The sequence below is a fragment of the Athene cunicularia genome, assembly GCF_003259725.1.
Source record: "Athene cunicularia isolate RWA chromosome 5 unlocalized genomic scaffold, athCun1 chr5_part1, whole genome shotgun sequence".
NCBI lineage: Eukaryota > Metazoa > Chordata > Aves > Strigiformes > Strigidae > Athene > Athene cunicularia.
In genome coordinates this window covers 22166216-22182832 of record NW_020799101.1, presented here as the reverse complement: position 1 = coordinate 22182832, position 16617 = coordinate 22166216, and positions in this window count along the sequence as shown.

The following is a 16617-nucleotide window of genomic DNA, read 5'->3' as shown; positions in this document are numbered from 1 at the left end:
GCTTAAAAATCCCACACTGTGAATCACTGATCATTGCCATACTTTACCCATTTCCAAGGGTAAAGGATATTATTTACTTTTAAGAACATTCAAAGATTTCAGCTGTGATGAAATAGCTACCTTGTGTTTTGAAAGGAAACGTGGGACAGCAGATGTTCTATCACATCTGAAAGGTACTGAGGTGACAAGTCAGAAGTCCAGTAATTAGCGTTTATGCACACAGCACGGTGCCAGATAAGAGGAGTAGCAGTCGATGAGAAAATGGTGTTTAAGAAAATATCTATATTAATTGAATTGTTGATACAATGATAGGTATCAACAAAGCACATAGGTACAGTGATCTGATCAGGCACAGTAGGGATATACACAGAGAAGTTATACCAATGCATATAAGCTGTTCTGCAATAATAAAATAAATGTTCAATAGGTTTTTGTAGAGTTAAGTGTATTTCAATGATAGATTCTTACAGTAGGATTACCTAAATTATCCCATATTCTGATAAATCCATGAAAGGTACATAGTCACATTTATTATTTACATTTTGGAGACAAAGAAATGGAAATACAGGGTAAAACTCTCTATCCCAAATTGCAAGAGAAGAATCTAAGTTCTTACCCTACACTTCTTCTAATGTATATTAGAGGAATGGAATTGTTTCTTGTCTCCAAGAAGCGGCAACAGAACCATGCTTAATATAAACAAAACAAAAAAAGAAAGCATGAATTGATTCTCAGTGGATTAACCTGCTGTCAGGATTTAAATCCTGCTTGATGTTGTTACCAGGAGTTACTGCAGAATTTTACCTTTCATTTTAATCTGCGCAGATTCAAATTAATTTAGACTAAGAAAGTAAAATATGAAATTATTAGCAACTAGCTTTAAATTGATTTCAAAAGAAAACTGCATATTGGGGCAGAACCTTAAGAACCTTTAAGAACATTAGCAAACCCGGAGGGAAAACATTCTGTGTTTGTGTATTTGGAAGTCAGCCAAGTCCTGTGGCTTTGAGTTCACCATTTTTGCTCCTCTGGCTTTGTGAACAAGATTGACTTCATGATAAAATGAGGGACACTTTGTTTCAGTGGAAGCCTTGTTCTGGAGAGATTTATTTTAAAGGTAAATTCATTCTGGAAATTGCTGGGTATATGACAAGGACTCACAGTCTCAGTCTCACCCTATAGTGTTCCCATATTCAAAGCTAGAATGAGATGGTTTGCCAAACTGGATTGTTATAGTGCTTTTAGTAAATTACCACGTTACTTATAACATGGATCCAAACAAAAAAGCAAATGTAACAAGTCACTGGTAGATTTCATGCCGCAAATTTTTTTATTGGGAAAAAACTTTGTAACTGATTCGAGGTTTTCATACAAAAGCATCAATTTCTGAGAACTACTGAGGCTTTTATTTTTGTAGCAGAAAATATAAAAGTGATGACTCTTATGCACCAGGTATGATTTTAATTAAAAAGTACTGTTATTTTGTTTCAGTGGAAAAAACAGCTTTCGTTTCTTTGGTTTAAACAATTAAAAACCTCATAAAACAACATAAGTGCCCAAATAAATTAATTTTCTACATATGAATGTCAATATGAAATTAAAAGGTTTCATTTAGTTTCATTGAGTGCATACAAATCCTTTGACACTTCCCTTCTCACAAATTTTTGTGTTGTTTTTTTTTTTTTTCTTGATTGAACAGTCTATATGGTATGAAAAAAATTCAGTATCTACTGCTACCTTTCTGCAGGTGCTAGTGAGCTTAGAGAAAGGGAACCCAGGTTATGTATTCAGCTCATTTTGAAACTTGTGCAGCTTTGGACAAATCACCTTCATTTCTTGTTCTTTACCTCCCCAAACACAAAAGGGAAATAAATGCTTCCCTCCCTCAAGCAAATGCTGAGAGGCTCAGGTGGAAACTGCTGGAGAAGGACAAAGCACTGTGTAATATTATTAGTTTCATTAATCCAGGTCAGCCCATTTTTTTCACACAAAGACTGTAACAGAACTGAATTGCCTCTCTTCTGCTATTTGTATTTCCTCAGTGTTCTCCATCCTGTCTCCAAATTTAACAATTTTAGCTGTTGCTAAAGAGTTTAAAACTTTTGATTTGTAGCAATAACTCCCACAAAGATGCATTATGGGCACTGAAGCGATTATCTTGAATGGGCTGAAAAAGGCAACCTAACTGGCAATTGCATTCCAGTGTCTGCCCCTCAGCTTAGCACCTGCTTTACTGACTTACTGCTCCATCCCAGAGAGTTTTTTTTCATTAGTAAGGCCCATTCAACCATTTAATGGAGCTGTTTACATTGAAACATTTGTTTGCTCCTGTCTATCCTTTAGGGTTCATTTGCAGAAGACAAGTCTTTTAAAAGGATGTATTTCTGGGTAGCACTGCTGTGCCTCACCTGCAGATGGAAAAGATACCCAATAAAGCAAAATTGTAGCCTCCCCCCACCCCCAACCCCCTTAAATCTCCAGGCAGAACTTTAAGAAAGTTCAGCTAGTTGCTGCATGTACAAAGATGTTGTTGTAAAGCTTTGTTTTATATCACTTGTAGGGGCTTGGAGAATTTTAGCAGTCTGTACATTTTTTTCATAACATGATTCCTACGGGTTTGCACCGTGTACTATATTATACCTACAGCTACACTCTAATACTAAAAGTAACCAATTATTTTGGTTTTAATAGACTTCTAAAACTCTCAGAGGATGAAGAATAAGACGGTTAGAAAATCCTAGGAAATGCATGAATTCAGAATTAAACCCAAGTCACAGTGCAAATAACATGGGTAAGAACAATGGTAATAATATATTCAAATGGAGCATAAGCCATTTCATTGGGAAAAAGGTAAAATTGAAGCATTAATTATTGAAGATCCACATATTAGTTTGCCTCTTTATAGACTTCTGTATGGAAGGCATGATTAAGCTATGAGTTTAATCCTGTTGTGGGGTAAAATTGTGTCAGTCCTTAATAAGGAAGCAGGAATATTCTCTCTTAACTCTTTCCACCTCAAAGACCCAGTTGAGTAAGTAAAGAATAAACAACACTGCAGTCCATCTGGGTGTAAAAGTCCCAGTGCAAAGTCCTGTGGAGACAAACTGGTTTTTTCTTTTAGAGGCTACAAATGTTTTTCTGCTGAATTTTAGCTTTTGTAATTAAGTTCAACCTAAATAAATATAAAAAATGATGCATCATTTCTGACTGGTTAGCTTCTAAACTTCACCAGTCTCTGAATCCTGGCTGCACCAAACTTTCTCTTCTGTTGTGATACATGGAACTCTTTTGGGCTTTCAGATTATTTATTTTAGACTTGAAGACTTGGTCCTGTTCCTTTTTAAACTGGCTTAATCCTGTTCTCAGTTAGAGCTTACTTTAAGTTGGATGAAATACCCAATTAACTATGCAAAGGTAAAGTGTCTCTGTATTTCTTTCATTTTATGCTTGAGTCTTATTCCTTTAAAAGATTTCTGGCTGTCAAACTGTACTCAATGGTAGTTCCATTTGTACAGGGATAAGGGTAGGATATAGTTTCAGCCTGAGTCTTCCAGTCAAGAAAGTTCAGAATATGACTGGCATGCTCTAGTTCCCTTTTTTTGTTGCATCCCCTGCTGTTGTCCAAAGTATTAGTGTCTGCTCTAAACAGGAGCAAGATATCATCCCCAAAACACTGAACACATTTATGGATGTGCAAGTACTGCGTAATAAATGGTGTTTGACTATATGTCATTGCTGAGAGGTGCTAATACACATAACTCAAAGTATTTAATTTTTAACATCTATATTTGCTTGCATGAGGAATACTTTTAAAAACATAATATATGCCAAAGTGGATATACAGGCCAATAATACCCTATTAGCTTTTGCATCAGTATCATAGTTTTCCAGCTGGATTGAAATTAAATTTATGTTTAAGATACCAAGAAAATGATATAGTAAGGTGATAGGCCAATTTTTTCCTTAATACAATGTTTACAAAGTCTATGATGTTACTCAGGGGATAAATTTAGGGGATAAAGCCAGATCTTTCTCTGGTATAAATCAGCCTGCCATCTCTAGTGGCAAATAAAAGCAGGTTTTGCTATATCATCATTTATGGAAATAACCAGGGAGATAGTATAGAGAGAAAAAAGATCTCTCTTTTTATGGGATTTAAAGTCTTTAAAAACATATCACAAGCCCATTACATGCTCAAAATATCTGAAGGAGGTATCGGTCAGCTGTTACTTGTCTCAGATATGTGTTGTGGCAGCCAACTCCTGGTTAAACCCTTATCAAAAAGCCAGTGGCAACCTGCACAGTTTCTCTTCATTTAAACTAATTCATTTTCACATTTGGATGTAATTGCAATCCATAAAACCCATAGATAACATTATTCTATTATTCTATAGCCAGTTTTGACTAAAGAAACAAATGGGGGCTTCCATTTACTTCATAGACTCAGAGACGATGATTTTTCCATTCAGCTTTCTGTAGTCACTCAGCTCTACTAACTGCTTAAAACTTGAGTACCACAATGTTTACTAGTAGTGTTTAAGCCAACCTACAGTAAACATGAGCTTGAATTTACATGCTAAAGCCTAGAAGACCTGGTCAATCAGGGGAAATCTGAAGCTTCTTTTAATTCTGTAGCTTTGACTTGTCCTAAATTTATAACGTGTTTCTGACTGTGATTCATGTTTTGCCAGATGTGTACAAGCCACCATTGGCCCAAAGTACAGCATGTTTCATCATGAAATACACTCCATGCTAGTATGACAGAAAAATAGACAGGTTTGTGTCTGAATTTATGCAACCTTTACCCTTTGAGTTATCTGTTTAGATTAATATAAGTGCTAGGAGGGATCACATGGATCATTTCCATCGTTTCCATTTCACATTTCCATTTAAGTATTATGAAAGAAATGTTTAGATTAATCCCAAGAGAGTATTCTGTTTATTGGCATGCAAAGGTGTCTCCAAGTAGAAATCTGTGCATACTCACAGGCCAGGAAAGAGATTTCTCTACATAGCATTTGGCTGGTGGTGCTTCTTCTACAGTACACAGAAGCTGTTGCTTTCTTGAGTTGTTAATCCACAGAACTAAATAATTCACAGATAAAAAGATTTTAAATGGTGTCTTTGGCATCGTCTTTACAGCAGCCCAAAGAACTCACTGTTATCCAGTGTATTTTTACAGAACTTTGCAAAATAGTTTAGATAAAAAACCTGGCTCAGATTTGTACCTCTTTGTAAGTTCTAGCTGTTCTACACTGCTTGTTCAGCAGCTGCCTTTCTTTTTTTGGCAAAGTTGTATCAAGTTCTTATACAGTAAAAAACATCAAAAAATCCAAACAAAACCGATCTCTTTTCATTTCTGTTTGTGAATCAAAATCAGGTCCTAAGTCTGTTCCCTGAACCAGTGAAGCTGTTCAGTAACTTAGAAGATGATCTTGGATATATCAATATGCAGTCTCTCCCTTGTGGAGCTTTGCATGAAAGTATTTGTCATTTCATTTCACATAATTATACATCAGTGAAATGTGAAAATGCCAACAGTTATTCCATATTTTTTTGGCACTGCAGCTGATTCATAGGGTGATGCTTTCCTTCAATGTCATTATTAGGAAAAAAGAAATGTGAGAAATGAAGTAGAACTTCAGCATTTGAATTTCAGATGTTGGGTTTCAAAGTTTGCTCAGAAAAGCAATAAAAGTTAGGAAGATTTATGTGAATCCTAAACACAGAACTGTGCATTTTTTCCCTTTTGGTTTTTCCCTGATTCTGTTTGGGCTCAGCCACCATGATGTATACTATGGATTTTCAGGAAAGCCAAATAAGGGATCATTTGTGGCACATGGAAGTGACAGTAGAGTCACTTTCACTGTGATTCTGAAGAGCAAGAGCTGCAGATGAACTGGGACATTGCATTTTTGCATAGTCTCTCACACTGGAACAACTACTGTCCTAAACTATCCTTTCTGCTTCTCTTTGTGCTTTATCAGGGAAACACAGAGTCAACAACCCATAGCAACAATTATAGGAAATGCTGAGATGGGATGCAACATCCAAGGAAAGGTTCCTGCCTCTTCATTGCTCTATCACCTTTTTAATCACTATCAATTCTTTACTGAATGTCTGGCTAGACTTCTGTCCTCTGTACCACAAGGCTTAGACCATGGTGGAGCAGCTCCTTTACCTCATAAATTTTGGTCTCCACCTGAAGAGTACTCGATGGCTTTCCAAACTACATGGAATAGTGGAAGCAGAATTAGGTCTCATTTGAGCTTGTTTACTAGTTGATCCTGTGGAGAAACTGAATGGCACAAAGTGTCTTGTCAAAGAGAGGTAAAACATATGCTGTGATTTAAAGAGAGCTTGTTCAGAGGTACTTTGACTAGAAGGTGCCTGGGAGACATGGTAGCTACTTTGATTGGATTTGGGCCTTGATTCCTTACTATTTTTTATAATGCTAGTGACTGTTATTGCCATGTGGCCACGATGGTGAATTAAGCAAGCCATGGTTTTCTCCAGGACCAAGCAGCTGCCAGTTTTTCTAGTTTAATATGCATTCATCTTTGCTATATTCAGAGGAACATGTAATGAAAATCACCGTATTAGTTATGAGTTGTCTACAGTGAAGAATTTAAATTACTGTGTCAGAGTGTCAGCTTACTGCAGAGAAGGGATACAGCATGATACATCAGAATAACAAATGCATGACATCCATTGTAATTGTCTTTTTAATCTGCACTTAACCTCTATCATTGTAACGAAAAAGAGAAGGAAAGAGAGGAGCTAACCTTTTCTTAAAGATAATAGTAGAAGGCCACTCATGGCTTGGAAGGGTATACTCTTTGCTGGGTAAAAACCTGGCTGGATGGCTGAGCCTAAAGAGTTGTGGTGAATGGAATTAAATGCAGTTGGTGGCTGTTCCCCAGGGCTCCATATTGGGGCCAGTTCTGTTTAACATCTTTATCAGTGATGTGGACAAGTGGATGAAGTGCACCCTCAGTAAGTTTGCAGATGACATCTAGTTGGGTGGTTTGAGGGTAGGGAGGCTCTACAGAGAGACCTGGACAGGCTGGAGCAATGGGCCAAGGCCAACTGGATGAGGTTCAACAAAGCTCAGTGCTGGGTCCTGCAACTGGGTCACAACAACTCCATGCAATGCTATAGGCTTGGGGAGGAGTGACTGGAAAGCTTCCTGGTAGAAAAGGATCTGTGGGTTTTGGTCAACAGCCAGCTGAATATGAGCTGGCAGTGTGCTCAGGTAGCCTAGAAGGCCTTTAGCATCAGCAATAGCGTGGCCAGCAGGAACAGAGAAGGGATCTTACCCCTGTACTGTACACTGGTGGGGCCGCACCTCGATTCCTGTGTTCAGTTCTGGGTCCCTCATATGACAAGAGGAAATGGCTTCAAGTTGCACCAGGGGAAGTTTAGGTTGGATATTAGGAGAAATGTATTCACCAGAAGAGTTGTCAAGCATTGGAACAGGCTGCCCAGGGAAGCAGTTGTGTTGCCATCCTTGGAGGTATTTAAAAGTCGTATACATGTGGTGCTTAGGGACATGGCTTAGTGCTGGACTTGGCAGTCTTAAGGTAATGGTTGTGCTTGATGATCTTAAAAGTCTTTTCCAACCTAAATGATTCTATGGTGAAGCAAAGGTTGAAAAGGCAGCCAGCAGCTATCAATTTATGAAACAATTTCAAGGAGTTCCTCCATGGAGACTGGCTGATGTGAGCTTGATGTCTTGATTAAAACAATTTCCATATAATCATCTGATTGGATATTCCTGCTGCTTGTCACTGCATTATTCATCAGATAAAGAGGACCAGCTGGCAATCTTTTGTCATAAGCAGGTGGTAATAGAAGTTCTGCCAGTGATTCCCTCTAGCCATACAGAAGTGCTTTAAGTTGCTTCCTCTAGAGCAATAAGGACTGGGTTTTGTCCTGTTGATCTGTCTCTAAACTTTTAATCTCCTCTACTTATCTTTGCCCAGGTAAGGAGAAAGGGATGGTTTTTAATGATTTTAGTGGGGTTATCTCTAGACTTGAGATCTACCCAGCTCCATTTGCTGAAGTTGTTCATCACTGCACAAATACCTTTCCTGCAAGTGTCTCTGGGGCAATGACAGAAATCTTGAGCTCTTTTTTGTAACACCTCCCATATTTCAGTACTGAAGGTCAATGCCATACCGAATATTCAGAAATATGGGAATTTTTGTGGATGCTATAAAACAGGGTAAGTCAAGGTAGAAATGTGAGAAATCAGTAAGTCATTGAGAAGGCCTTATTTTCCCTTAGAAATAAAAATTACTTTAAAAACAATGGACTTTTCTAATATGTCAGAATTATAATTACTGCAGCAATAGGAGGCCCTAATCGCCTCTAATCTATCCCATGTCTACCAAATGTAATTTGAATTTAGGTGCTGATTCTGGCCATCTGTACTGTGGGCAGAGCAAGATGAGCCTGGTGTTGTATTTCAAGATGACTGAAAGGTGCAAAGTAAACAGTATCAAAGATGAAAAAGCAACCTGGAACTTTGAATGGGCTCTTTGGATCTGACTCATGATTTCTGCTTGACAGTGGTCTTTTACATTAGTCTAAATATGTGACATAAATATTCATAAGCAATCTTGATAAAACATGCCACACGATTTTTCATCTGTGTTTATAGATTCTTCACCTAGTTCCTTAAAAATGCTCCTGGTATGCTCTTAATTTATAGATTATGTTATCTATTATGATGGATTGGATGCAGTATTTCAAGATCTAATAAGATCATTTTTTGATATGATGTTTCAAGATATAATAATCAAATGTATTTTTGTTTGTAATATGCACCTGTACTTGCCTCCCAGATATCATTCCTTTTAAGCACATGAAAAAATACTTATTCTTTAACAAGGGTTAGATTTGATAAGACTACTTATGTTACATGGAAACATCCTAAGACTTTTTCTTAATTGCTTTGGATTTTTACTGTCCAGTGAGACGGACAATTTGACATTTTTTCAGTTCTAAAAGGGATGCTGTCTTCTCTGAAGGAAAAGAAAACCTTGGTCTTTACAAGTGATGTGTGCAGCTCATTGTGCTGTTCTTCCTTGATTTTTCATTTGGTCTCTGTTTCAAAGTTCTTTTCATATCTACACTGCCAAAATGCTACTGTACCCTAAAACTTTATTATGGGGCTGGGTGGCTGGCTGTGCTGGATAAATTCCAATTTCTTTGTCAACAGTTGATTGTACCCTGTTTGGGATTGTGTCGGTGTGTGATCGCTATTGTGAGCTGATTTTTCTTTAGTGTTGAATCCCAGAAATAACAAGGTCCATTCCTTGGCTTCCTCAAAGCTGCAAAATCTCTCTCATGATGTTTGTGTAGCCTCTGTGTTTCATTTTGCCTGTTATTCATGTTTCTGTATTAGGATTTCATAAATATCCTACTTAGCAGCTTCATTTAACTCAAACTAAACCACATCAAATGACTCAAGGATCACCCATTGTCAAGTACAAGATATGATAATAAAAAACAGCCTTATATATGTATTCCTTGCAGATAAAACACACAAAGCTTTTTGAGTATTTTGCAGTTCTGGAGAATTTAAACTATCATGGAGCCTGGAGCTGCTCCTCACTTCCTTCACGCAGTTCACTCTACCCCCTGGCAACATGCACTGTTCAGAATTACATCTGAACAGAGAGTTTGATGTCTTCAGAGTTAAGTATGTCAGTCCTTTGACATCAGTTTTGTTACAAATGAGAATTAAACCCCACTACCTATGTATTTCGTCAACTGCAATTTCATAGTCCTTTTAAAGAGGCAGACGACAGTGTTATCAAGATCACAAATGCTATGTACAGAAGTGTTGACTAACCAAGCCTAGGACTTAACTAGATGCTGAAGCTGTTCCTTGTTTTTCACAACCAAATGTTAACCTTCTTTTAACTTTGGAATAATTAATATACAGTTCCACTTCTGAGAAGTATGACTCTAAACAGTTTTTAAGAAAATCCAAACATATATTTCCAGCTGGCTATCCCCCATCAAATGTCAAGCTAGACCAAGTAGTATAATTCTGACAAAAAAAAAAAAACAGAGGGATGTGGAAGGGAAGGAGGGATAAAAAAAATACTTCAGCTATTATGTTCTGTGGAACTATCAAATTATATTACAAAGTAGTGAGGTTGTTTTGTATGCTTCACTGAAGTGCAGAAAACATGTAGCTATTCAAATTCTTAAAGTTAGTGTGAGGGTATAGGCTACAAGTCACACCAGAATCAATGACTCCACTCTTCAGAGTAGTGTAGATTCTGGACTATTTTTGACCCAGAAGGCAGGAGTGGAATTCAATCCAAAAGAATCAAAAAGTTATGTGGAAAACACAGTCCTGTGTAAGCATTTAACATGTCATTTTTGGATATCATCTTTAGAAAAAAAATCCCTGTATTTGTGTCCAAATCTTTAAAGTGTGATTCTATAATGGAATGATGGCACTGCCCTAAGAGATCTGTTCTTTGTGTGTGTTCAAAGGCAGACTACCTGACTTTTGAGATGACTTATTAATGGGTTTTGATGGTATCCCCAAGGCATTAAGAGACATGTTTAAGTTCATAATGGAAGTAAAAGGCAAAGGTATGTGGGTAGTAGGAGAAAAGAGTATCATGTGTTTAAAAAAAAAATCCAGTTGTAATTGTCTTGTATTTTATTAGACACTTACTTTTGTGGGTCAAAAGAGATGGAGTAACTCTCTGCTGAGACTTGGATAAATCAACTCAGTTATCAAGTTGTTTTGGCAGAAATGGTACATACGTCTTTTAAAAAGATTTAAATGGGCATACTGTTATCCTAAAAATCAGGTCCAGCAGTTTATTCCCTAAAATAGAGACTCTGAGGTAGAACATGTGAAGGAGATTATGGCAGAACTAAACAAGCTGCTCTACTCACAGGGTGATGGGAATAACAGAGCACAGACCAGATCACAAAAGTAAGCTGAAAAAAGATAGTGTGATTGTGTAGCTCCTATGGAACCAAGGTATCTGAAGGAAACTGAATTTGGATCTATTTTAACAGGTTCGTATAGAGCTTTCTTCCAACTCCTACTCTGTTACCTGTGATCCCTTGGTCAATGGCAGAGCAAGAGTATCACCCAGATCATAACCATGGGTCTGCAACTGTGTTAACCAGATGACACGTGAGAAGAAAAAAGCTTAGCAAATATTGATGGGGATGGCATCCGATTAGAGAAAACAAACAAACAAACCTCCCCAAAAATGTAGTTTTAGTCTACAGTCCTGGCCTGGATTTGGTGGGATCCCAAAAGTCCATGTCACCAAACAAGTAAGTGTCACTTAGTCACTAGAAGACTAGGAATGGGAAAACCTATACAGACTTGTTAAAGGAGAAACACCCTGAAATGTTATAAAACTGCAGTGTGAGGTCTTGGTGCCCCCTAATTTGACTGTGTCCAGACTGCCTCTTTATCACCTGCACATCCTTGGTAGGACACATAGGAAAAACTGCTTGGAGCTGGATCCTGGCTGGTGACTGGGGCTGCTGCTCTGCACCTCACTGGCAGGACATGGGCTGTACCCACCACAGGCTCTTGAAACCTCTGTGGAGAAACCATCATCCCACCCTTCCAGGGCAGTGGGGCTCCATTCTGGGCAAACTGGGACTGTTTGAAATAACCTCACTTGTTCCTCTGGTTCAGCTTTGGCATCACACAAGCTATCAGGCAGCAGCCCTGGGGTGCAGCTAGGGTCAGCCCAGACTCCAGGCCACCAGGGAAGTCCATGTTTAGGAGACAGGTCCAAGGTCAAGCTGGGAAAGAAAATTAGCAGGTCCATTGTGTTGGTTTAAGCCCTACCGGGACCGGAGACCACATTGCCTTGTCCCTCCCCCACCCTCGGACATAAGCAGGGCACAAACCCTGGGTTGAAATAAGAAGGAATTTAATACAACAGTGTAATAAACAATCTGAACAACAACAGTGATAACAGTGAACAAGACAAAAGATATACAGAGAAATACCGCAATGGTTACAGACAGCCCCATGCTCCCCGCGACAAAAGCCCCAAAGTTCTCGCGCTCACGCGCCCGGACCTGACATCAGCATGGTATGAATAACCCGGCTGGAGATCCCTTCCCCCTCTCTGCTGGGGAAACTTAACCCTATCCTAGCTGAACCAGGACATCCATATTAGGCCTAGTGAGGAAAACAAGGGTTGGACACAACCCTGGCATGGCGGGGCCATGGGTATGAGCCAGGGAGGCCAGACAGGGGCAGTAAGGACCACTGTGGGCTTAACTGTCCTTTGGGAGTATCACCTTTTCTGTTCCAGGGCAACACTGTACTGGGTGCTGGAATGTGCATTTCTTGTTTTGAATTTATTGGTTAAATTCAATCATAATATGTGTCTGCATAGGAGCCAGGAGTAGCCAGGTTCTTACCCCCTCAGAATACTTATCCCTCGCAAAATGTTGGAAACAGCAAAGGTGGATTCAGTCCTGGTCTGACTGGGCAGCCATGACCTTGCAATACAGTAATATGCTGCGTTTACATCATTAATTTAGCTTTAACTACCTCACACTTAAACCTCCAGATTGCCTCTGTTTGCTTTGTGATGTTTCTGCTCCTGCTATAATTCTGTCACTGGAGAAATGAAGTGATATAATGACATTTAAATTAATTTAAACAATCAATTAAATGAATAAATTTAATTTAATTAAATTGATTAGTGAAGTGAATTTCAGTAACTCAGATTCTGCTGCCTGTTCTAATTTGGTGTCCTTGGTACCAGGGCACATTGTGGTGGACTGTCTGATGGGCACCAAGAGGAAGGCCCCTAAGGCACAGGTGCAATGCATTAATCACCAGAGACCTCAAGAGCCTGTAACATGCCTCAGGTGACTTGTTCAGTCTCTGTTTCTCAACCCTATTTCCCACTTAACAGAATTAGGAAAAGGCTAGAGGCCCTGGTTTTACTTTTTTTAAATACTAAAGGGTACCATCAAGAAATCACTAGTGCAAGGTGTATTTATTGTTGAGTGTCTCCTGCCAGGTGGTTGACATGGGGCCTGTCCAGAGTTGTGTGCATCTGTTACCAAGTTTCTGTTTAGACTGTAAGTCATCCTTTTGATATCAGCCCAGTTCTAACGATGTTTAGTGAATTTGAACAGCACCCTGTGTAAGTGTAAGGAAAACTCCTAAGAGATGCCTTAGAGCTGCTGAAGACCCCAAGCAGCTGATTGATGTCAGCTAAGACAGTTGTAACAGCAGCATAATTTTATAGATTCATTTTACTTGTAAGGTGAGTTGAAAACACTTTGGGATCACATCACCCCAGCAATGGACAAATTTAAAACCCGAAATTTTTTCTGATACTTCTCTTTAAACAAAGGTGAGGAATCTTCATAAGAAAAAAAGCTGCTTAACATAAAAGGCTGTGAATTTGTACTAAAAATATTGAGTCAAAAGTCATCTGGATCATTGCATACTGACTAGTCACTGAATTTTTGAAGAATATAAAGCATTTGTTTGAACTTTTTGTATAGTCCTAGTTACTGTTACCTGCATAGATACCCTAACTATTGTTTTATTAAGCATTTTGTGCCCAGAGTAAGATATAATCTCAGTAGTTAAGGTTAAGAACAGAAAAAAAAGAAATGCTGAAGGCACAGAATAGAGATTAAAAAAACCCCAATGTTATATCTACATCACTGGATTAAGGAAGATCTAACAAGCTGCAAGTACAGACTGCAAACTTGCAAATGCAGACTATATATAAATCTAGGCTATACTTTCTGAAGCACATAAGGACTAATGTGTTCAAACATCTGGGTGTTCAAATATACTGCCAATACATTAACACCCTGGGGCATACAGTCTCCCTAATTTATCTCCAAGGCCATGCTTTGAGGAGGGCATGGGTGGAGGCAGAACTTCATTATCACTTTAGAGACTCCTGCTTTAGAATGATATAACTGTAACTGATGACCCCATGAAGAATTTGTCATTCAAAAAGTAATCCCAGATCTTCTAAACCCCAGTCCAGAGTCCTGATCTTTTCTCATAATGGAAATTGTGTCTCAATTCTTGTACTCTGCTTTCAAGTTTGTATCGTATAAACTTGAGGGATTTCAAAGTGGAAGGCAAATATATTCCAGACAAATTCTTGAAATGTATAGCACAAAACTACAGAATTAAGGGGTTACTTGTTTCCAAGGGTTATACAATATTCATATAGCATCACAGACAAGCCTGGAAAACATCAAGGGACTTAGAATACAAGAGCTGCCGAAAACAAGAAACAAAATAAAGCGGGAGAAAGGATGGTGTATCCTGAAGAGGTCTGATTACTGAGTCTGTTAAGAGAAACAGCATAACTTCTGACACAGTTTGAGTAGAAATTAAGGGCATTGAAAGGAGCTGGATGATGTCTCTCCTGAGACCTTTAGAGCAATTAGAGAAAGAAGAGGATCAGGAGATGTGTTTACAGATAAAAGACAGTAAGAATGCCTAAGACTTTGATTGTAGGATTAATTACTTGGATATCGATTTAGGTAACAAGTGTGCAAAAGCTAAGGAGGAAGTATGTTTGCAAAAATACTTCTAAGAGTTGCTGCCTTGAAGAAATACATCAAAAACTCTGTAATATGAGGCAATTTGGGGATGCTAAAACGTGAAATGAATGACAAGGTAATACCCAGTATTTCTCAACGATCTTTATTTTTCATGGATCTCAATGGAACTAGAACTAGATCTGCCATATTTATTTTTTTTTCACCCAGAGTTCTATCTTCTTGTACCCTTGAGTAATAGCTTGAAATAAATGGAATTATTGACAGAGTCAAGCACTGCACTGAGTGAATGAAGCAGAATTTAATCCTCAGTTTTCACTCCTACACTGGCGAAATTCCCTTTCATTTGTGTGCGAGTAAGGACAGAAAAAACACCTCGTGTTTTGGCAGAGTTATTTGTTAAACACAGACTTAAGCTCCATGCAATGATGTTTATATTTAAGTATACAGAGGGGAAGAAAGCAGTGGATGCTTTTGTTTTAATTCAGTCTTGCAATTAAGTAAAATATAAACACAGAAGAGCTAAGACATCTGGAAAGAGGAGACATAATGACAGGGCATGTGCCATGGTATCTGAAGCATCAGTGCAGAAGGTATTTGGTAAGAGCCATTTGATAACTGCCAAAGAGATGCCTTCTGAAAGCCGAGCCAATCAACTCTGAGGCAGGAAAAGAGGAAAATACTTGAAGGGATAGCCATGATGAAGACTACAGAGGTGGATATTGCATACAGACATTTTGGATCCGGCCATCTTGTTTGAAGCAGAGGCAACACTTGATAAGTTATATTGCCAGTACAGCTTCCTCATGACAAAAAAACTTGTGCTCAAAACAGCTTTTATGTCCAACTTGTGCTTTCAGGTGAGAGTATTTATGCTTTTGTTCTTAAGAGCTTGCGTGGTACTTGCATTCTCATTTATCACTCATACTATTACTAAACCCTATCTTTTGCAGCCACCATAACCTGCTCCACAGGTGTACTATTGTGTATTGACTCTCTTTCCATCAGTGAAATGTTTTTGTTGTTGGAGTGAAGTTTATTATTTACCAGTAATGCCAATTCATTCCTGCCTTAACTTCCTTGGTTTCCAAAGGAAGCCAGCTTTGACACCATTATTATGTAGCATTTTTTTATGTTTTACCTGTGTTTCAAATAATTGCCTCTTTGGAGTATAATTTGGTCTGAGTTGATGAAAAATCCCTGTATACTTTTAGAATCACAAGGGACAAACCCTCAGGAAACTGATCATTAACCAAAATATACGTTGGATCGCAAGAAGTGGTCACTGATAGGACTATTTTTTGGGTAAGTGTAGAGTTATACCAGACACTGTCTACCAACACTGAAAATGCCTTAAGGAGCTCTTGCTCTCTGTTCTTTTTTAGTGCTCTCATGCAACACTATGACGCCCCTTCTTTGTGCCACTACAACTGTAACTGTGGGGTTACAGCAGTGTGGTCTAGATTCAGTCCCTTTCAGCAAAAAAAGAGAAAGGGTTATCTTTAAGCTGAATTATTTCAAAGAAACAGTTTGTAATGTGGTTTCCCAAATAGCTCTATGAACAAAACTGAAGAGAAGGGAGGAATGAGACTTCTGTGAGAGATGAGAAACCAGGCCTGTGAGAAACTAAGAAAAACAGCCTGAGAAAGCAAAAGTTGAGGCTGATTGAAGAAATGCCTCAAACACTCTCAAGACTAAACTGTGAGTCACAGAGTGGATAGTGTGGAGGTGGAAGCTGATAAGGCTGCCCCAATAACACAGGATGTAGCTGAGGGGGAGTCCTGCGGAGACAGGACGGCCCTGCTCTGGGGCACCCGGCCAAATCTCAAGGGCCATCTGTCTGGTGAATGACCTTTGCTTCATTATCCACGAAATGCATATTAAAGTTAACACCCCTCAATATGCTAATGAAGGCTAACATGATCATGCTAATTACATCATCCCATGAAACACCTTACCTCTCCCCATACATAGGATACGTAGGTGTGTGGGTCGACCTAGGGGATGGACCCAAGGAAAGTGGGTATAAATCCTGTCTCTTATACACAT